Genomic DNA, 23,730 nt, shown 5'->3' on the forward strand with positions numbered 1-23,730 from the left:
TACCATGTTAAATACGAGCTAGGTTTTAAATTTCTAACTGGAAGGTTTCAGTTTAGAACTGGGCTCATTATCTCAGGTCACAAGCTGCTGAAAAATGAATATTTTGAAAGCATCATGCTATTATTCTCTGTGTACTGGGGGAGGGGAGGTGGGCATAAGATCCAGTCTTACTGTTCACACAGCACCTCCTGCTGTCTGGTTGGGAAAAGAACAACTTGCATTGACTGGAGGAAATTCTTGAACTAAGGTATCCAGAACTAGCAAGAAACAGCTTCCCGTAAGAAACTTTTATTCTCAAAATTCAATTGGTTTGCCTGGCTAATAAATTTCAGTGAATCCATAAATGAGGTGAATAATTATGATGCATAAGGCTATTTATTATAATAAATATGAAAATGTAAAAATCCAATCTTATTTTTAATACTTTGTTAAGCTGATATATATAAAAACAGTGTAAAATATATTTGATTGTATTTAGATTAAATTACTTTAACTAAAGTATTATTTAACCTTTATGATACAATATTATAAAATGGACTTAACCAGTTTAATTACAGTCATTTATTTGGTATTAAATGGTTTTATTCAACTAATTAGTTTAAAATTATTTAATGTTAAAGAAAACATGAGACCATCCTCCAATGCAAGGAAAGCACTGTTTATATCAAACCTAAAAAGAACTTAAACATTTTCTAAATTTTATTAAAAGTCAGAGTGTCATAAATTAAAAAAAACAACAGCTCAGAAAGTAGATATGGCATGCTTTTTTCTTCCACTGTCCTCAATATTTAAAATTTAAATAGAGATAAACATTTGTATGAGATTGAAAAATTTTCTGTGTATTGTAAGAAAAGGAAATCCTTTAAGACTTGCTGTTTTGAATGTAAAGATTTCGTTACTACTCAAAATTGATGAAAATACATTTATTAAAATAAATATTACACATACATATGAACAAAATTAACATTTTAGCACCTTGGAAATTGTCTATATTATCAACATTATGCCAAATTTAGAAATATTTAAAACCTTAGGTTCTTTGCCATTCATAAATATACCTTTTTTTTCCTTTCGCTAAGTTGTTATAACTTAAAGCTTTTCACTCAATAGCTTTAGCATGATATTTGTTTAAATTGTATTTTTAAATATAAAAATGGAGGAAAAGAAATAGATATTTGCATAGCATGCATTTCATGCACATTTCTAGTTCTTTTAGATATTCTCAATTATATGTATTTTTGAATCTCTTTTCTTTTGTATTGTTATATTTTGACTTAATTTAAAATTTTGCGGTTTAGAAAGATTACTGTAGTAGGACCATTATAAGGTCATCGAGTGGTGAAGTGTTAAACCAGGCCACAGTTTTGTCAGTAGGACTTAGCAAATATTCCTCTCAGCATTAATGAACTTTATTTGAACTGCATTTACTTCATTTGACCTTAGGGACAGCCTTTTCTATTTAGCTTTAGAGAAGATTGTGTTAAGAAATCCCTAGATAGAGAAAATGGAGATGGATGATGGCTCCGATTCCCTTAATGAACCTAATCTTATAAATTTGAGGGTTATATAAACGCTTAATATAATTTCCATTTATTCCACTTTTGAGATCATATATGAAAACAACAATATTGTCTTGCTAGGATTCTCTTTAAAGGTAGTAGACTTTAAATTGCTGTTTTAGAATCAGGAAATTTCTGCTAAGTAAACTCTTATAGCTTTAAAAGAAAAGTCAGAACTACTGTATTTATGTTTATGAACTTAGTCATTTTTTTAATATTTATCTTTAAATTGGCTATTATAGCATGCAACCGAATTAAGCCCATTTGTGTGGTCTTAAGTATATACGGATTCATGTATATAAAATGCGATATATTTACGACAGCATAAGGTCACTTACTCTCACATTTTCACATTTATTTTCTTAAAAGTGGAAACATCTTAGAAATTGCTCAGAGCTAAGCAGAATCTATTTAATTTGTAATTTTTGAAGTAGCATAAATGAGTTCATATAAAATGCAGTTAACACTTTCGGAGACGGGGACTGCTCCATCTCATTAGCATTCTTGTTATGTAGTGGTGCTGTTGGTGGGGGCGTTGAAGTAGGAATGCCATTGTGTCGAGTTCCAGTGTTTGGGGACAAACACTGCTGTGGAAGGAACGTGTGAAAAGGCCACAGTCCTGTCAGTGAATGAGGAAGGCTGTGCTTTCTGTGTGCTTCAAGCAGGGAAGCTGTCATTCATAGGCCTAACACAGCTAACCAGAGGCCAAAACACAAGCCTGCACTACCTTTTAAAATGATATTAGTGATTTTTAAACATGATCTTCTTTATTTATGATCCTACATAGAGCTTTTAGTTGCTGTCAGTAAACAAAATATGTGTCAGTCTGTTCAGAAACACTGTAGAGATGCATAAAAGTCCATGGAACTGTGCCAGGAGGCTCTATAAATAATGATTCGGAGTGGCTGATCCTTAGTTCAAACGTGATTTTGGGGAAACATTCATTTCTGGGAATGTCTACCCAATTTTGATACTGCTTTGATTCTTTTTTTTGCTTCCGCAACCAACAAAATTCTTGGAGACTTTTGTGTAATGAATGCATAGCACACTTCTTTTAAAATACCAGTTTTTACAAGAGCTCATAAACATACAATTCTAATCATTTAAAGTGTTTACAGAATAGCCTAACAGTTGTTATAGATTGCATAATTTCTGAAATTCACAGAAACAAAGGATAGCTAATTATAATATCATAACAACCACAATCTTAATTATGAAAACACCACACACACACACACACACACACACACACACACACACACACACACAAGAAAACCATAGTCTCTTTGGTAGCTAAGACATGAAAAAAACTTGAAGAAATTTTTAATCCTACTCCTGATTTTTAGCTCTTTGGAAAGAAATAACCAACTTTGAAATTAAATTTTAGCTTGTTTGATTATGTAAACAGTAAGACACCCTCAAATATTTCTTACAATCAATCTTAGGGCATTTTCTAAACTTTAGTATTGTATAGAAAAAAATCCTGACAACTTCTATTTATATCTAAAGCTTCAGTTTTATTTTTATAATTTTAATTTAGAAATGTGAACCTGGGTTATTTGTAACAGATCATTACTTAATGAAGTTTGTTAAAAAGTATAATTTTCTGCCTAACAGATTTAAATTTTTGTGATATATGGTCCTTTATGAAATTAATTTAAGTAAAGTAGTTTTTTTAATGCTATTATGCACTATTTCTAAATTCTCCATATTTGGTGCTTTGAGTTTAAAAATCTCAGGCAATAAATGTATTTTAAAATTAGGTTTCACTTTTAAAACTGTAACTGTACTGTAATTTTATAATTAGATGAAGAAATGACCATCCAACTTCAGCATATATTGATTTTGCAGTTTAAAACTGAAATGTACTGTATTACTTACTTAAAAATTAAAATACTAAGATTCCTTTAAAAAAACATTTTGCAATAAACAAATCCTGTTAGCACTAAATGTAATTCAAGCTTATTCTGCATAGTAATTCTATTATGAATAGAATTATATTTTATTATTGATTTGATATCTAAGTATCAAATTTACTGAAAGTGTAGTTAAAAGTGACAACTCTACCACATCTCAGAATTACTATTTTTTGTGGTGAGAACATTTGAGACACACTCTCAGCAACCTTCAAGTAAGTAATACAGTACTTTGCTCTGCACTCGATCCCCATCTGTATGTACATTAAAATTTGGGCTTTTTTCTTGATTTACCCATCCTGTCTCAATACCCCAAATATTTCAATTTTGAACTTCTTGATGTTCTTTGAAATCTTTGGACAAAATCGATAATATATAAATATTACTTACTATTAAAAACATTAAAGTTGTGTTGCAAATGTTTCAAAATGAAAACTGCTTCTGCAGGTTCTGAGAGGTAATTTTTTAGAATATTAGTTTGTTTTATAGATCGGAGTGGTGCATTTTCCTCTGAAACCAAGCTGCATTCTAGTTACTTGAAGTATTTTAAGAACCTTAAACTTGTGTCTTTTTCTAAGTGTCATGCTTTGAGCAGGCCTAACATCAGTTAAATGAAGTGAAAATTGCATTCTTGTCTTGATAGAGATGAAAATGGATTTCTGGTCATGAAATAGATGTAGTTGTCACTTTTTAAAAAAGGTGTCAGCAGTTTGCTTCAGCGAGTAAGGTGCCAATTCAGTATGGCAGTAAACTTGTGATCTGAGCAATCAATAAAATGCTTCAATAACTTCTGCTTCATTACACTTATAATAAGAGGCTATAGATCTGTGGCACATAAAATGTTGATAAAGAGGCTATGTGGGGACCGACTGTGACAATTTTCTTGAAAGTACAGTAAGTGCAATATTGCCATCTAGAGTTTGTGCATAGGTAATTATTACAAAGGGAAAAAAACAACAATGAGATAAAACAAGAAATGATAATGAAATACTGTTTATTTTTCATTATTATCCATGACACATTTATCTTTATGGAACATTTCATTTGACTTGTACTAAAATTTTTAAATTTGTATTTTTCTCTAATTTTTTAGGATTATACTACCAAATATCAGCTTTGTATCTCTGGCTCAAAATTGAACTTCTTATCATGAAAACTGTTTGTTAAATAAATCACTTTGTAAAAAGATTGGACTTAAAAATTTCCCCTTTTTTTTTACATCATAAATAAATTATATAAAACAGGGAGCTTGCCATAACCGGTTTGGCTCAGTGGATAGAGCGTCGGCCTGCGGACTGAAAGGTCCCAGGTTCGATTCCGGTCAAGGGCATGTACCTGGGTTGCAGGCACTTCCCCAGTGGGGGATGTGCAGGAGGCAGCTGATCGATGTTTCTTTCTCATCGATGTTTCTAACTCTCTATCTCTCTCCCTTCCTCTCTGTAAAAAATCAATAAAATATATTTTAAAAAAAAAACACCAAAAAAACAAACAAACAGGGAGCTTATTTACATTTCATTGGCTATCTTTTAATTCAAAATATTATATTTGTTAATATTAAGCACTCCAAAAAATAAGAGCTAACTTTTAAAATGCTATTTTAAAATAATTACATAGGAAGATATATTTTCTTCAAAAAAATATTTTATTGATTTTTTTTATAGAGAGGAAGGGAGAGGGACAGAGAGTTAGAAACATTGATCAGCTGCCTCCTGCACACCCCGTACTGGGTATGTGCCCGAAACCAAGGTACAGGCCCTTGTTTGGAATCGAACCTGGGACCCTTCAGTTCACAGGCCGATGCTCTATCCACTGAACCAAACCTGTTAGGGCAGGAAGATATACTTTCATAATGTGATCATGAATATTTTAATGAGTAAGTTCCATTCGGGGATTGTCTAAGAATATGTTTTTATCCTTAAATCAACCCTTTTAATGAGAAATTATTAAATCCTATAATATTTTGAATGAACTGGGATTGAAAATATATTTATTTATTTATTTTAAAATTTTTATTTATTGATTGGTTTTGAGAGAGTGGAAGGGAGAAGGGAGGGAAGGAGGAAGAGAGGGACAATGAGAGAGAGAGAGAGAGAGAGAGAGAGAGAGAGAGAGAGAGAGAGGGAGAACATCTATTTGTTGTTCCACTTATTTATGCATTCATCGGTTGCTTCTTATAAGTGCCCTGACCAGAGATCAAACCCGCAACCTTGGTGTATGAGAACAAGCTCTAACCAACTGAGTTACCCTGACATGGTGGAAATTACATTTTTAAACTAAGCATTATTGAGCTCTTTCTTCCTCTGAACTTGTGACTGTAAATGCCAATTATATAATAGAAAAAATTGTTTTAAATCTACATTTAAGTGTTTTATGAAACTTAATATAAAGTAAACTTAATATGGATATAGATGACTTAGTAAGAAAAGTTAACTAATCTGGAAAGGTTATTACTTTGATTTTTCCAAAATTTTCAACTTGAATAAGTTTATAGACATCAGCCTTCAGATTTATCCAAGAATAATAATTTTGCATTAATATATTAGTAATGCATTTTCCCTATTATTATGCTATCTAGGTATTTTCTGTCCAATATGTCTATGTGTGGATGACTTCTATAATTGTAAAGAAAGGGAACAATTATAAAATTTATTTTCCTTTTCTGAATAAAGTTTTGTCCTCAAACATCCTAATAGTATATTATCTCTGCAACTCTTTAACTAGATGAAGTGATCTTATATTTAAATTTTTAATCATACTGAGTAGAAAATGTTGCATTTTAAAGCCTCCAAGTAAATATAGAATTGTTCTGGTAAAGTAAGTGAAAGTAAACCTGACAAATTTTCTTTAGATTACTCAACCGCCTACAGGTATTGTTGCCTATGACTCTTTTGAAATGAGAATAAATTTTATAGAGTTGCAGCAGCAAAGTGAAAGAGTGTGTTTGATAGATTCCCTGAACAGTTTCAACACCCACAGGTATTATTTGTAAGAAAACAATCATGCTGAGTCTTCAGCTGGTTAGAGAGGGCACAGCATTCTGTCTTCACCTGACATCCTATGTATTCCGTCAGCATCCTGGGCGCCCTGCTTGCCACCCCTCCTCCCGAAACAATAATGTTCACTGAGAAGTTTGTGTGAATGGACAAGAATATGAATGTTTTTCCCCATTTCCCTTGAAGAACTGAAACAGTATTAAAAGGATTTTCTTAGGAACAGGAAAACCAACTGTCTTGAGAATTGACTCATATTTTCTAATTTTCTATTCAAATTGATCAATGTTGTCAGTGACTGTTAGTTAAATCTTTGACTATTAAGGCTGACTACTGATTGATGAAAGGGAGACTCTTAAGTGTAAATGTTCTTGGAAACGGTTGCTTTGCTTTATTTTATTAAGAAACATATAGTGGTTTTCTCTCACCTGTTGTTGATACCACTAGTTTGAATACAATAATCATAACAACAAATTGCTGATTTTCAAATAATATAACTCATTATTTGCTTATATTTTATATATGTAACAGAAGATGGAAATAACATTAATTTATTATTCTCTTCAGTCAAATTTTCTTGAGTTAACTATATTAGAAAGTCAATTCTAAATGATTTCCTAAAAAATAGTCAGCATCCTGTTATATTTTTAAAAGATTTCAGTTTTTAAACAAAGCCAACAATGCATAGAAAAAGGATATGACAAGAGCGTATTTATCAACACTTACTGTGTATCACTAGGAAATAAAAGTTGAAAGTTTCAGAGAAGGGAATGGTAGCAGAAATAGCAAGTGCTGGGACGATCCTGAACTGAATTCAGCCTTGGCAAGCCACTGTGGAGTTATATCTTCTAGAGTTATACTATCCAATATACCATTCGATGTGTAATTAAATTAAATAAAAAATTTAGTTTCTCTGTTCCACTATCCATATTTGAAATACTCATTGAAAATTCCATTGGACTGTGCTATTCTTGAAGGAAGAAATTCAATCTAGAGACCATAGTTATACTTCTGGCATTGGATTCCACATACTATGACTAACAAAATAACAAAGATACTATTAACATGATCTGGGTGTAATTCAGTGATGGCTAGATTAGGTACTCTAATCTTAACACACACACACACACACACACACACACAAATAAACACAGAAAAGAGTGGCAAAATAACCAAACCCACATAGATCACAATCTATTTGCCATCTAACTACCAGGTTAACTGAATTAACTTTATCTTATTTGGTGAGAAAAGATCCACCTCCCTGAAAAAAAAATTAGAGAACTAAAGAAGACCAACTCATATGATGAAGTGTTGAATGTGCTCAGTCTATGTATTAACCAGGATTGAGGATACAGGAGAACAATGCAAGACCTTGCTCTTAGGAAGCTTACATTTTTTTTTTGAGATAAAACATACATACATGAAACAGGAAATATACTTTGCGGTATATACTAGTAATTAGATGCTAAAATATATAGTACCGTCTATGTTGTATGGGAACTTAAATAAAAGAAAGATTAAAAATAGAATGAAAGCATTTTACAGTTGAAATGAACTTTAGAGGCCATCTAATCCAGTCCTCTAATTTTATAGATAATATAACAACAATAATAATAATACCTCATTGGGTTGTTGCGAGGACTAAATAGTTAATGTATATAAAACTCGACACAGTACCTGGGACATAGTAAGTAGTCTGTAAGTATTAGCTTTCGCTTTCTTTTCTTTTCTTTTGTTTTCTTTCTTTTCTTTTCTTTTCTTTTCTTTTCTTTTCTTTTCTTTTCTTTTCTTTTCTTTTCTTCTCCTCCTCCTCCTCCTCCTCCTCCTCCTCCTCCTCCTCCTCCTCCTCCTCCTTCTTCTTCTTCTTCTTCTTCTTCTTCTTCTTCTTCTTCTTCTTCTTCTTCCTCTTCTTCTTCTTCTTCTTCTTCTCCTCCTCCTCCTCCTCCTCCTCCTCCTCCTCCTCCTCCTCCTCCTCCTCCTTCTCCTTTATAATTATTTTTCAGCTTTATTAAGCTCTAATTGAAAAAATTGTGATATTTAAAATATACATCATGGTGATTTGATATACATATACAATGTGAAAGGATTCCCACCATCTGATTAATTAGCATACATCATCATGTGAGAACACTAAAGCTCTATTCTTTTAGCAAGTTTCAATTATATGGTAGAGTGTTATCAACTATAGTTATCATGCTTTATATTAGAGTCCCAGAACTTACAGCTGAAAGTTTCTATCCTCTTCATTTTGTTTTAAGTGTTAATATAGCTAGCTACTCCACTTGTATATGTAGTAGCTCTAGGATTCATGGCATACATATTTAACTTTTCATAGCATATCTTTGAATAATATTTATTACTTTATTATAATCTAAGAAACTTATACCAATATATTTCCATTTATCCCTTCTGTTCTTTGTGCTACTACTATCATATAATTGTCTTGAATAAATTCATTGTTTTAAAATAAAGAGAAATAAGAAAGATATTTCTATTCTACATAGAAGAATGGGAAACTCAAGTTAAAAAACAGTATGGTGTGATTATTGGAAAGTGGTGAAATGTCTTAAGAAGAGATTCTAGTATTAAGAAATGAGGAGAAATGAATTTGAACTGTTAAGAGAGTCTTGATGATAGGAGACCTATGAAACCAGGCAGAAGAATGTAAGTGGAAAGGTAGTGTTTACACTTAGAATATAATTTCCTCTTACATTTGAAATTCTAAATGCCTTCATTCCAGGTGAACTGTTATAGCTGCAGCTTTCTTCTCTAACAGCTCCTATTGACTTGGAGGTGATTTGTTCCCTAGTTCAGCCTAATAGCTATCACAGGAACAATAAAATTAATAAAACAGAGAAAAAGAACTGAAAAAAAACCCCTGCAGACTAAAATATATTTAATGAGTCCAGAAAAAGAGGTGAAAACAGAAAAGGTTTTTTTTAAGAAATAAAGGCCAAAAATTTGATAAATATTAGAACCCAACAGATTCAAGAAGCTCAACAAATCCCAAGCAGATAAAGCTTCCCCACTCCAATTAAACCACAAAGGATGCATCACAATCAAATTGTAAAAATGGTGATAATATAACATCTTATAAGCAGTAGAAAGAAACCTCATAACATCAAGAGAAACTCAGATAAGAATGATATCCAATGTCATATCAAAAACTTGTATAGCCAAAAGACAATATGGAAGTTCTTAAAAAAGAAACTAAAGATAGAATTACTATACGATCTAGCAATTCCACTTCTGGATATTTATCCATAGAAAATGAAAACACTAACTTGAAAAAATATATGAATCACCATGTTTATTATAGCATTTACAATAGCTAATTTATGGAAGTAATCTAAGTGTCCATAGATGGGTGAACGGATAAAGAAATTGTGGCATGTATATTATATTTACATTGTATGTATAATGCACATACAATGGAATACTACCTGGCCATAAAAAGGATGAAATCTTGCCATTTGTGAAAACATAGATGGATCTTGAGGATATAATGCTAAATAAAATAAGTCAGACAAAGACAAATTCCATATATTCTTTCTGTATGTGTAATCTATAGAAACAAAACAAACTTATGCATGTGAGAACAAGTTGGTGAGTGCAAGAGGTGGGGGGTGGAGGGTGGGAGAAATGGATGAACTGGTTTTGGTTTTTAGTTTAAATAAATTGAATAAGAAATTTGCAATACAAAATATTTTTTTCAAACTTGGGAAGAAACAGTGTTAATATAAAAAGTAGTTTTATCAAGAACAACTATGAGACTACTAATTCCCATTAGGATCTAATTTCTAGATAAATATTACCCATTATGTGTTTTAGAGACTGTTCCAAATGTTTAAGCAATCTAATCTAATAAAAGAGAAACATGCAAATTGACCACACCTCCGCTACACCCCAAGCCATGCCCACCAGCCAATCAGAGCAACTATATGCATTTTAACCCAACCAAGATGGCGGCGGCAGCCACAGAGCTGGAGCAAGCAGAAGGCTTGGTTGCCTCGGCGATGGTAGTACAGTGGTGGTGGTGGGAGCCTCTCCTACCTCCTCAGCAGCGCTAAGGATGTCCGACTGCAGCTTAGGTCTGCTCCCCACTGGCAAGTGGACATCCCCCGAGGGCTCCCGGGTTGCCAGAGGGATATCTGACTGCCAGCTTAGGCCCAATCCCCTGGGGAGTGGGCCTAAGCCAGCAGGTGGTCATCCCCCGAGGGGTCCCAGACTGCGAGAGGGCACAGGCCGGGCTGAGGGACCCCCACCCCCCCGAGCGCACAAATTTTTGTGCACTGGGCCTCTAGTTATGCATAAGAACCTTTATTGGGTACTTCATCTGTGGCATGAATTCTGTATGAACAATGTCATTTATGTCGAGGAAATAAAATAATTTTCACTTTTGATTTTGACATGGATTTCTTAGCATATAAGAATATTGGTATCAAGTCTTCACCCTTTCTGTTCACTTAAAGGTCATGGCAAATCTTCAGAGCCATTTTTCTTTCTTTGGCCAAATCAGTATATACTGCTGGAGTTGGAGTGCCTGGATACAATTCCAAGCTCTACGGTTTTTCCAGTTCTTTGGCCTTGGGCAAGTTCATTAACCCCGGTTTTTCAGTTTTCTCATCTATAAAATGGGGATCATAATAGGGCTGTTGTAAGATAATACTTTTAGACACTTAAAATGAGGTAATAACTAAAAATGGTACTATCTATATGTGCTTGGAACAGTGCGTGGCACATAAAATACTGAATAAATGTCAGCTGCTATTATTATTGTATCATCTCTTTTCTCAGATTCTTTATTGAGCAATAGTGTTTTGTTCTTAGCTGGCACTTGTTGATAAACCAGTGAAAAAGTGAAAACTCTTGTTCAAATTTTCTCTTAGAATAAGTTTGATTCTTTAACTGAATTTAACGCTTTAGTCACCTTTCTCTCAGTGATCTATTTCGATGCATTCAGTATACCTTCAGCACTCTCTTAAGGGGTTTCCAAGCTTGAACATCAGAATCACATAGGTTTCACTTCTGCTCCGTTCATATTTATCCAGTCTGGGGCAGGAGGAGTTTAGCTTATTAAAAATGTTCTAAAGATTATTTTGATACTCAGCTAATTTAAAGTATCATAAGAGTCACCTCTATTTTCTTGAAATTGTTTTAAAGTTAGTTTAAAAAATCTTTTAAAAACAACTTTATCCCCTCTATTTCTTTTAACAGGTTATATATTCTTTTGCAGATTTAATTTAACATATAAATAATTTTTTAATCTAAATTAATGCTAATTTTTTCCCTGCAATTTTTTTCACGCTAAAGCACTTGTTTCTAATGTGGGCTGTGTGTGGGGGGGTGGAGAAAGGGGTGGGGGAGGGAGGTTCTTTAGCACCACGTCAGGCCATGGGAGCACTGTGGTTCCAGGTTAAAGCTTGTGTAGACTTGTCCTTGTTATGATCACTCCTTCCCTGCTTCTTCAAACCATGCATGAGAATCAGCCTTATTACTTTAAAGTGGCAACTCACCTGCTCAGAAAACTGCCGTTCAATTTCAGCAACATTATCTATCTACTGACCAAATTCTACTGAAAATCAGGACCCTGCCATAGAATTGGCATGTTGTCCAGGTTTGGTGCACAACCCATATATCAAATGATGGGAGTGGGGGCGGGGAGAATGAAGTGGAAAAATTTAAGTTAAAAGTAAGGTTATAGGTTTGAAATACTTCTGAAAATGTTATTCAAAGTTATACTCTGAATTTTCAATCCTTTCCAACCTCTCATCTGTTACATCTTATTGTGACCCTGTTTTCTTTTTATAACAGTACTAGAGCCCCAGTGCACGAATTTGTGCACTGGGGGGGGGGGGGTTCCTTGGCTGGCCTGCGGGGATCGGGCCAAAACTGGCTCTCCAACATCCCCTGAGGGGTCCTGAATTGCAAGAGGGTGGTTCTCGGGTGACACACCCCAGAATCGGGCTCCCTCCTCTCTGGTTCCAGGTGCGTCACCAGAGAACTGCAGCTGCCAAGTCACCGCTGCCCCTGGTGGTCAGTGCGTGTCATAGCTACCAGTTGGATGGTCAAACGGTCGGACAGTAGCTTAGGCTTTTATATCTATACTAGAGGCCCGTGCACAAAAATTTGTTCACTCGAGGGTAGGGGGTCCCTCAGCCCGGCCTGTGCCCTCTCGCAGTCTGGGACCCCTCGGGGGTGACCACTTGCTGGCTTAGGCGCGCTCCCCGGGTGATTGGGCCTAAGCTGGCAATCAGACATCCCTCTGGCAGCCTGGCAGCCCTCGGGGGATGCCCACTTGCTAGCAGGGAGCAGACCTAAGCTGCAGTCGGACATCCTTAGCGCTGCTGAGGAGGCAGGAGAGGCTCCCACCACCACTGCTGTACTTGCAGCCATCAGCCTGGCTTATGGCTGAGCAGAACTCCCTGCTGTGAGAGCGACTGACCACCAGAGGGCAGCTCCTGCATTGAGCGTCTGCCTCCTGGTGGTCAGTGTGTGTCATAGTGACCAGTCATTCCCAGTCTTTCTGCTGTTAGGGTCAGTTTGCATATTACCCTTTTACTATATAGGTAAGAGGGCTGGTGCACGGGTGGGGGCTGGCTGGTTTGCCCTGAAGGGTGATCCAGATCAGGGTGGGGGTCCCGCTTGGTGCCTGGCCAGCCTGGATGAGGGGCTGATGGCTGTTTGCAGCTGGTCACACCCCCTTCAGGGTACGGGTCCCCACTGAGGTGCCTGGCCAGCCTGGGTAAGGGGATGAGGGCCGTTTTCAGGCTGGCGGGCGACTGAAGCTCCCAGCCTCTTTATTTATTTATTTATTTATTTTATTCTGGGATTTATTTACCTTCTATAGCTGTCACTGGAGCTGAGAGCTGGCTCCAGCTCTGAGGCTGTGGCTGGCTGAAAGCAGGTATCTGGGTTTGTTTAGCTTTTATAATTGAAACTCTCTTGCCATCACTGGCACTCTAAGCTCTGAGCCCATGGACAGCTGAAAGCAGGTTTCTGGGTTTGTTTAGCTTCTATAATTGCAACATGGTTGCATCTGGAGCTCAGAGCTGGGCTGCGGCAGGCGGGAACCTTGGCTTCCTCCGTCACTGGAGCAAACAAGCCTCATGTTCGCTTCAGCTGCCTGGCTGCTGGCCGCCATCTTGGTTGGCAGTTAATTTGCATATCTCGCTGATTAGCCAATGGGAAGGGTAGCGAAGTTACAGTTAATTACCATGTTTCTCTATTATTAGATAGGATAGATATAGACATTGATTTTTATGGTGATATCATAAAATATAGAATTTAGTTCTTGAAGCTCTCTGCAAATGTCATTGGACACTGAACAGTAAATGTAGCCCAAATAACCTGATGTCAGAAAATATAAAAATCAAGGCACCATTCTAATGACAATAGCTTTTAAAAAAGTGATGTCTGAGGAAAATAGTCTTTTGCTACATTTAGGTAGTGACTGGAAATTAGAAACAGAGATAATAGGACTTAAAAAGGAAGTAATTGCTTTAAGCTTTTTTTCTGTAAACATTTATTCTTAGAGTATTAAGAGAAAAGCTTTTGGGGAGAAAAATAACAATGGTGATGATGATATTATCTTATATTTTTGTACCAATGTGCATATCAATTGCATTAATTTCCTGGTGTTTTGGCTTTTGTGAAACTTTACTATACATTAGAAATGCTTTCTCTTCCTATGTCCTCATTAATTAAAAAATGATCCTTTTGTAATCAAACCGGTATATTTTCTGCTTTGGCAATATTTATATCATGACTTTTTTTTTCTAAGTAAAATGCTACAAGACAAAAATGCAGTACGAAAACTTTCTCCATTTAGTGGAAACACATTTTAGAGAGGAGTTATTTCTGCATCTTGTAATGCTTATATTTCTTCAAAATATATAACATAGATTTTGAAATAATGGCCAATTGATAAATACAGGTTGAACACCCAGTCTTTGCTAGCTGACACAGGTAGCTTTGTCAAACCACAGATACAATTGTGTGACAGTTTTCTCCCAGAACATTACTGCCTATTTTCTCTAGGTTTGTGAAATAACCAATGACCACTACAGAGCTTCTTTCCAGGATGAAAAAGACTTGCTCTAAGGAGATTTGCTGCCTTAATTTTTAAGCAGAGAAGTGGCTGACAAGCTTAAAATGGCAGCTAAAATAAAAATCAAAACACTTTGGCTAATGGGACTTGGTGAGTGCACATAGCCAACACACATATATATGTTATGCATATATATTTTATCTATACATACAAAAAACATATATCATGATCTCTAGAACAAAAGTTTATATCTTAGTTGTTTGGACATGCTTGAATTTCCTTTAGATGAATTTAATTTTTTAAATGTGAAACTTTTAACCCTATTTGGATGTGAATTTGATGAAAGAATATTCATCATATACATCAGTTAAATATGTAACTATCAGGCCTGGCTGGTGGTGTTCAGCCAGTGCACTGAAGGCCGAGGCCAGGGCACATGTGGGAGGCAACTAATCCATGTTGTTCTTTTGATGTTTCTCTTTCTCTTTCTCTCCCCCTCTCACTCCTTCCCCACCACTCTTTCTAAAAGTCAATGGAAAAGATATCTTCAGGTGAAGATCAACAACAACAAAATATATATAATTATTAAAATATGTTGTTTAACTTTTATATTACTTATGCATATTTTAAAATATTAAATATATATTAATTTGTATCTTTATATTTAATTGTATGTGTTTACAGTAATTTATTTCTTATATTACCATATCTCTTAAATTTAACTGCATTATGTAGCACAGTGGTTCTCAACCTTCCTAATGCTGCGACCCTTTAATACAGTTCTCATGTTGTGGTGACCCCCCATTTCATTGTTACAAATTGAACATAATTAAAGCATAGTGATTAATCACAAAAACAATATGTAATTATACATGTGTTTTCCGATGGTCTTAGGCGACCCCTGTGAAAGGGTCGTTCGACCCCCAGAGGGGTCGCGACCCACAGGTTGAGAACCGCTGAATTGTAGCAGATAATAACCTATTCCTTCATAAGGAAATTTATATTAGTGAACTAAAATGATAAAAACACATTCTGTTATCTTATTTGTAACCTGTAATTTCTGAAGATCAATTTAAGATATGTTGTCTCTTTAAATGACATTAAATTAGACCCAGTCTTCTGTTCCCTGTCACTTTCTATTTTGTACTTGTTCATCAATCCTTGGGGGAAATGAGAGCCTGTGTGGCTCCCTTTAATTTGCATAATGCTCAGTGAGGGTGTGGTCTGGAGGCACCTCCGCTCCCCTCCCCACAGACTGACATTCTCCTGCTCACTGTTAATTTCATGGTCTTGGCCCTATGAAGCATAATGAATGAGACTCTTAAAAAGTAACTTAAAAATAAACTCGGCTATTTTCAATGTTTAAATCAACTTTTGCATTAAGCATGCAAAGTTTAGCCTTTAGTTGTTCACTATTTTATGTCTCTGCACCAAAGTTTCTTATAGTTAAAATATTAACCATTGTTCCAGGATTTTCACTTTGGAAAATCTATGGGCAAATGACCTTATTCTATAATAGTCTGGGGCAGTGGTCGGCAAACTGCAGCTGGCGAGCCACATGCGGCTCTTTGGCCCCTTGAGCGTGGCTCTTCCACAAAATACCACGTGTGGGCGCGCACGTACAGTGCGATTGAAACTTCGTGGCCCATGCGCAGAAGTTGGTATTTTGTGGAAGAGCCACACTCAAAGGGGCCAAAGAGCCGCATGTGGCTCATGAGCTGCAGTTTACCAACCACGGGTCTGGGGGATTATACATGCACACATTTCTAATTATGGAGACATATCGTTTGTAAGTATAAAACAGAATCAAGGCCCATGTGGAAACCTGGTCACCTGTTTTCATGAAAACAGCTCTTCTTTATCACAGTGAATTGATATTTTTCATTTAGTTTTTAAATGTAGGAGTCATCCCATAAATGAGTAAATGATCTTCTATAAAATTGCATAAATTAATAAAGCATAAAATGAAAATCTCCCAACCAAAACCACCCCCCCAAAGATAACTGCTATTAATAACATTTTCTAGGCATATTACTATAAATACATATATCTACATATACATATACATATACATACAAAAATAGAAATTCTATACACTTTTTTATTGTTTAAAGTATTACATATGTCTCCTGCCCCATTCTCTTGCCACTCCCACCCCTGAGAGCAAGCCTCCACCACCCCAATGTCTGCTTCCATTGGTCATGTAATATGCATGCATACAAGTCCTTTGGTTGATCTCTAAGGCCCCCCCCCCCATTTGTCTCTGCATCTATCTTTGTTAATCAATTTATGTTGATCATTATATCCCACATGTGATATTTATATTTCTCGGACCGGCTTATTTCGCTTAGCATAATGCTTTCCAGTTCCATCCATGCTGTTGCAAATGGTAAAAGTTCCTTCTTTTTTATAGTGGTGTAGTATTCCATTGTGTAGATGTACCACAGTTTTTTAATCCACTCATCTGCTGATGGGCACTTAGGCTGTTTCCAAATCTTAGCTATTGTACACTTTTCTTTTTTTAATAAATACTATTCTGTAATTTGTTTTATTCACTATACCAGTGATGGCGAACCTTTTGAGCTCGGCCTGTAAGCATTTTGAAAAACCCTAACTTAACTGGTGCTGTCTCACATATAGAAATTTTTTTATATTTACAACCATAGTAAAACAAAGACTTAGATTTTTGATATTTATTTTATATATTTAAATGCCATTTAACAAAGAAAAATCAACGAAAAAAATGAGTTTGCGTGTCACCTCTGACACGTGTGTCATAGGTTCACCATCACTGCTCTGTACCATGGATCTCTTCCCACATCACTACAGAGACCACTTTTCTTTCTTCTTTTTTAAAATACGTTTTTATTGACTTCAGAGAGAGGAAGGGAGAAGGAGAGAAATAAACATTGATGAGAGAGAAACATCATCGGCTGCCTCCTGCACACCCCTACTAGGGATTGAACTCGTACTGGGGCATGTGCCCTGACTGGTAATCAAACCGACAACATCCTGGTGCATGGGGTGAAGCTCAACCAACTGAGCCACACCAGCTGGGCTACACCACTTTTCATGGCTATATGTATGCCACTCTTTTAGATGTTGATAAATAGATAAATAGATACCTTGATAAATAGAATCAGAATAACTGGAAGAAATAATATCCACATTTAGTTTTTTGCTGACATTGCCTAATAACTCAACAAGAAGTTTGAACCTATTTACATTGTATCCAAAGATGTATTAGTGTTCCATTTCCCTGCACCTTTACTTTTATTAACCTGTGCTAGCTTCATAGATTAAAAAGTGAACTCATTTTACAATATCTATAGACTGATTGTTAGTGAAGTTAAATATATTTCTGTATGTTTATTGGTCACTAGAATTTCTTTTATAATTCATCTGTTCATAATTTTGCCCATTAGCTATGTTCATCTTCTCTTAGTTGTGAACATTCTTTATAGGATAAGTGTTTTTAAATTATCTGTCATAAAAATGTAATACATTTCTTCCTAAATTTGTCGTTTAAATTTTCTAGTGTCTTTGACATATAGTAATTAAATTAAATTTTTATTTAATCAGTTCTGTCACTTTAAAAAAATAGCTTTAGTTTTGTATCATGCTAAGCAGAATTTTCACTTTCTAAGAGTATAAGAATATTTTCCCCTAGTATTTTTATCTTTAAATTTTAATTATTTGTAATTTATTTTTATAATAAATTAACTTATTTGTGCTGTAGAACTTTTAAAGTTATTAACTGTCATTAGTTTTTTATTTTAATTTGTGTTATAGAACTTTTAAAAACATTAATTAATTCATAAATGAATTACTCCGAAAGTTTAAGTATTCCATACCACCTTAGATTGAATTTTAACTGCGACTAAATATAGATTCTACATTATGAATTTCTGTAGAAGGAAATACAGAAGGGAAAATCATTGATAGCTTGTATGCAGGAGGCCTTCAAAATATTAAAAGCAATTATTCCATTTAAATATTTTCTGATTAAAGAACAAAGTATTTAACTCATCTAATCTTTTTTAAAAATTCTTTATTGTTGAAAGTATTACATATGTCCCCTTTTCCCCCCATTGTCCTATTCCAGCTTGCCCCCACACCCCAGCTGCAGCCTTCACCCTCCTCGCCCATTGTTTGTGTCCATTGGTTATGCTTATAGGCATATAAGTTCTTTGGTTGATCTCTTATCCTCTCACCCCGCTCTGAGGTTTGATGGTCTGTTCGATGATCCTGTGTCTCTGGATCTATTTTTGTTCATCAGTTTATGTTGTTCACTATATTCCACAAATGAGTGAGATCATGTGATACACATCTTTCTTCTAATGGCTTATTTCACTTGCATAATGCTCTCCAGGCCTATCCATGCTGTTGCAAATGGTAAGAGCTCTATCTTTTTTATAGCAGTATAGTATTCCATTGTGTACATGTATCATAGGTTTTTAATCCACTCATCTGCTGATGGGCACTTAGGCTGTTTCCAAATCTTAGCTATTGTAAATGGTGCTGCTATGAGCATAGGGGTGCATATGTTCTTTCTGACTGGTGTTTCTGATATATTTCTAGAAGTGGGATTATTGGGTGAAATGGGAGTTCCATTTTTAATTTTTTGAGGAAACTCCATACTGTTTTCCAGAGGCTGCACCTGTCTGCATTCCCACCAGCAGCGTACAAGTGTTTTAAACTCATCTAATCTTGATCTAAGAAGCATGTTCTATTCATCTGATATTAGAATTTACTTTCAAATCCCAAGGCCTCAGAACTGGATGGGGAAATAAGGCACCTAATTAAAAACCAATTTAGGTAGTAGCCAATGGATAGTAGCCACTGATTCGAGGGACCCAATTATGTGCATATAGATATTTTTGCTGACAAATATAGATGATCCTAAATAAATAGAAGAATGAGTAAATACTAGTCTAGCCAGTTGGAACATATATTCTTTATCATAATAAATTATTACATTTTGGTAGATTTTTATTGTTATGACAGTTTGAATAATGCCTTGTGAGAAATACAGAATCTTGAGTATGTGAGAGCAATCTAACTCTGAACCCCAAGCTCAGTCGGACTAGTAAAGATGGATTCTTTAAACAGTTTTTTAAATTTATTTGTTTTGAGAGAGAGAGAAATATCAATTTGTTGTCCCACTTATTTATGTGTTCTTTGGTTGATTCTTGTATGTGCCCTGACTGGGGATTGAACCACAACCTTTGCATTTGGGGACAATGCTCTAATCAAATGAGCTACCTGGCCGGGGCCTAAAGATGAATCTTTGAATGTGTATGTTGAATCATAAAGATGATCATGTATAGATGATAACAATTACTTTGTTTAGAGTTTAAAAGTCATAAATGTTTTCTGAAGTAGTTTATGGATTAACCAAGCAAACTAGGCCTCTTAAAAAATAGGCTTCCTTAGGATTTATTTAACTTGCCTGCATAGGTCAAAGGAGCAGAGAAACAGAGATATTTATCCTTTTATAGATCGAAGAGACAGTATAATCAGAGATTAAGAGCCAGACTTCTTTGGTTCAAATCCCTATTCTGCCTTTTACTGTGTGACTGAATAAAATAACCTCTGTGTGTCTGGGGGTTCTTATTTATTGAATGAGACTATCTATAGGGTTCCGTGACAGTGCTTGGCCCATTCTGCACTCCATGGTAGTAGCTCAATAAATGCTATCTATTACTATCCATTCAACAAACATTTCTTTGAGCCTCATACAGAAAGGTAATACCTTTTAGGAATGGATCTGCTATTGACTAACCACCTTTTCTTTGTTTGGGAGGGCACTGGCTTGGGTCTAATCAAGAAAAAATGAGAAAGCAGGGAGTTCTGGCAGCTGGCATACCAAATACTTGCATATTCTTGAAGGATCGTTGATTTCTGGTGAGAAGAATATGAGCATGAGTGTGGAGAAAAATGAAGCTTTATTGAGTACCTCCAATGTGGCTGGTACTCAATAAACCCTTAGTTTGTTTTCTCTGGTCCTATCCCATCCCACCGTCTCTGGTGGGCCTTCCCACTTTCCTGGGTCTATCGGTATAAATTGACTTCTATTCCTTTCATGCTTATTTCTCAATCCTAGCAGAAATCCTTCTACAATTCCTCTATTCCCCTGGCATACTTTCCCATTATTCCCCTCTGTTGTTGAGGAACTCAGAAGATGAATTTTTATTTTCTGCCTTAATTTTCTCACCACTTATGCTCAACCCTGTAACTGACTTTTTCACAATTAGACTCTGAGAACTCTTGCCTCAATTATCTCTGACTGAAACTTGCTATGCAATAGCTGCCCCTCTGAGATAAAGCATTCATACATTCATGTAGATGTTCTAGGGCTTTAGATTTCATTTAAGCTTATTCTGTAATCTTTTAAATACAATTAATTTACTAAATGTTGAAAAGGGAAATAATGCCCCTAGTTATTAAAATCACTGGTCTTTTTCTATCATCCTTAGCCTCTTTGTAATATTGCTACTCTTTAATTGCTTTGGAAAGACATTTGCTCCCTGGCCTCTCTGAGCTCTTCTCATTTATGTCTTCTCTCAGACCATTCACCTGTGTTCTCCTTTAAAAAGAAACTCTGCCCTTCCTTTCTCCCCACCAAGTATGTTTCTTTAGAGAGAATTATCTTCCCTGCACCGACTTTTATCTGAGGACTGCAAATTTAATATTTCTATAATAACTACTTGCTTAAACTCAAGATCTGGATTTTCAAGTATCCACTGAACATGATGTTTCCCTAACACTTTAAATTCCACATTGAATGGCACATACTTATTTGAGTGCAGAGCACGCTAGGAATTGTGGAATTTAGAGGTATACAAGACTGAGTACTTGCTTTAAAGAGCTTAAGGAAGAAGAAGATAGAAAATACTAAGTAAATGAATAAACAAGATAATGATAAACAATATCAAGGACATGGGGTAGGATATCTGAAATGGCTAGGGGGTTGATTTTTCTTAAGGCAACCCTCAAAGAAGTGATATTTGGGTAGTGCCCTGAATGATGAGAATGATCCAGTCATGTGTACAAGCGGGTAGGCGGGGGAAGAGCTTCCTAAAAAGAAGCAAAAGTAACTGCAAAGGTCTAGTGTTAAGAGTGGTATATTTGAGAGAGAAGAAATAATGCCATCATACCTTGAGTGTGATGATTGAGTGGGAATCAAGAATTGTTTCGTGTTGCATGGTAAGGAGTTTGCATTCTACTCTTGGAAGATATTGGGGAATTTCAAACATGGAAATGAAAGACAATGCTAACTGCCATGTGGAGGAGAGCCTGCAGGAGGGTGAGAGTGTAGGCAGAGAAACTACTGAAGAAGTTGCTGAAGTATCCAGGCAGAAATAGACTTGCATGAACTATGTCCTGGAGTTGAAACAGTGGAGTGGAAACTATGAGAAAATACATAAGATAAGATTCAGGATATATTTTGTAAATAAGTCTGCAAAAATATACTGTGGGCCTGGCTGGCATGATTCAGTGGTTGAACATTGACCTATGAACCAGGAGGTCACAGTTTGATTCCCGGTCATGGCACATGCCAGGGTTGCAGGCTCGATTCCCAGTGTGGGGCATGCAGGAGGCACCTGATCAATAATTCTCTCTCATCATTGATGTTTCTATCTCACTATCAATCTCCATTCCTCTCTGAAATCAATACACACACACACACACACACACACAGTTGGACTTTAGATGTAAAGGAAAAACAAGAATGGAAGATGTGTCCTATTTGGCCCAAGTTCAACTTGTTGGTCCCATTTACTGAAATGGGGAATCTGGGTGAGGTAGCAGGTATGTGCTATTAGATCATTAATTGGAGATGTAGAATGGACAATCAGATATAAAAAAGAAGCGGTCTGGGCAAGAGTTTGATAATTATTAGTATGATGATGGTATTTGTACTCTGGTAATGGTTGAAATAACCAAGGACAAGAGAGTAGATAGAGAAAATACACAGAACTTGATATTCTCCAATGTCCAAAGGCCTTTGGAGGGAAGGATCAACTAAGGGAGCTGCAATTGGTAAGGCACAGAGTTCAGAGAAGAAAATATTTAAGGAAGCGGGAATGATGAACACGTCGAATGCTGATAAGGATTAAAATGGGAAGATAATGGAGTTTTCTCATTTTAAAAAAATGAGAATGACCAGTATGAGAGCACTATAGGACCTCCATGCTGAACCTGTGGCTGGAATGGAGATTGTAGGCTGGGTTCTGCCTAGTTCTCAGTGTCTTCTATTTTGTGTGTGGCTCATGGTCAAACCACGTTTGGGATTTTTGACACTGTCATACACTGTGGAGGCGGATTTAAAATTTACATTTACTATATTCCCTTGCCTATATCAAAATGAAACAAACTTGAAATCTAAAAGTGATTTATTCAAAGCCATATACCATTTATATTCTATGGTGCACAAGAAGAAGAAAAAAAAAGCCCTGCGAAGTATAAAAAAGATGTGCTGGCTCTGACACATCCTGTCTTAGGACGCTGAGTTGCAGTCTTCTAAGGCTTTAAGATGAATGGCTTGTCTAATCTGTTCTCTTCATTTTCAGTTCTTTCTTCCCAACTATCTTATTTTTATCTCACCTGTCATATATCATACTTTTAAACCTCAGCCTTATTTTTGCAAATGTCAGTCTTATTTTTCTTAATTTGGCCAAACCCTGATTTAATACTTCATCTTGCATTTTATTTGCCTTCTTCCCCTCTTCCTTGTCTTCCTTTTTAGTTTGGATACTATGTTTTAATCTATTTTAGACAAAATACATAGGAAAAAGGGTAGTGGGTGAAAATGACATGTGACTAGACTTTAAGAAAATATTCTGGATGGGTGTGGGTAATTGTGGATATTGTGAAACTTTCTAATTTGAATATCACATTTTCTAGGCTTGATATCTCTTTAAATACTTTATTTATTTATTTATTTATTTATTTATTTATTTATTTATTTATTTATTTATTTATTGGATTTATTGGATTTATTAGGGTGACATTGGTTCGCAAAGCCATACAGGTTTCAAGTGTACAACTCAACAAAACATCATCTGCATCAAGCACCCATGGCCCAAAGCCAAGTCTTTTTCTGTCCCCATTTATTCTCCCTTTGCCTACTTCCACCTCCCCCACCCCTCTCTCCCTCTGGCTATTACCATACTCTGTGTCTCAGTGTCCATGTGTCATATATATAT

At 35.6% G+C, this 23,730-nt stretch overlaps 1 protein-coding gene across 1 annotated transcript in view; it reads left to right on the top strand.

Moving 5' to 3' along the window:
• DCDC1 (doublecortin domain containing 1) overlaps window positions 1-23,730 on the top strand; it is a gene marked incomplete at its 3' end in the record, with an annotated part of 316,122 nt that overhangs the window by 82,364 nt on the left and 210,028 nt on the right.

Source organism: Myotis nattereri (assembly GCF_964212035.1).
Source record: "Myotis nattereri genome assembly, chromosome: 9".
Taxonomy (NCBI): Eukaryota; Metazoa; Chordata; class Mammalia; order Chiroptera; family Vespertilionidae; genus Myotis; species Myotis nattereri.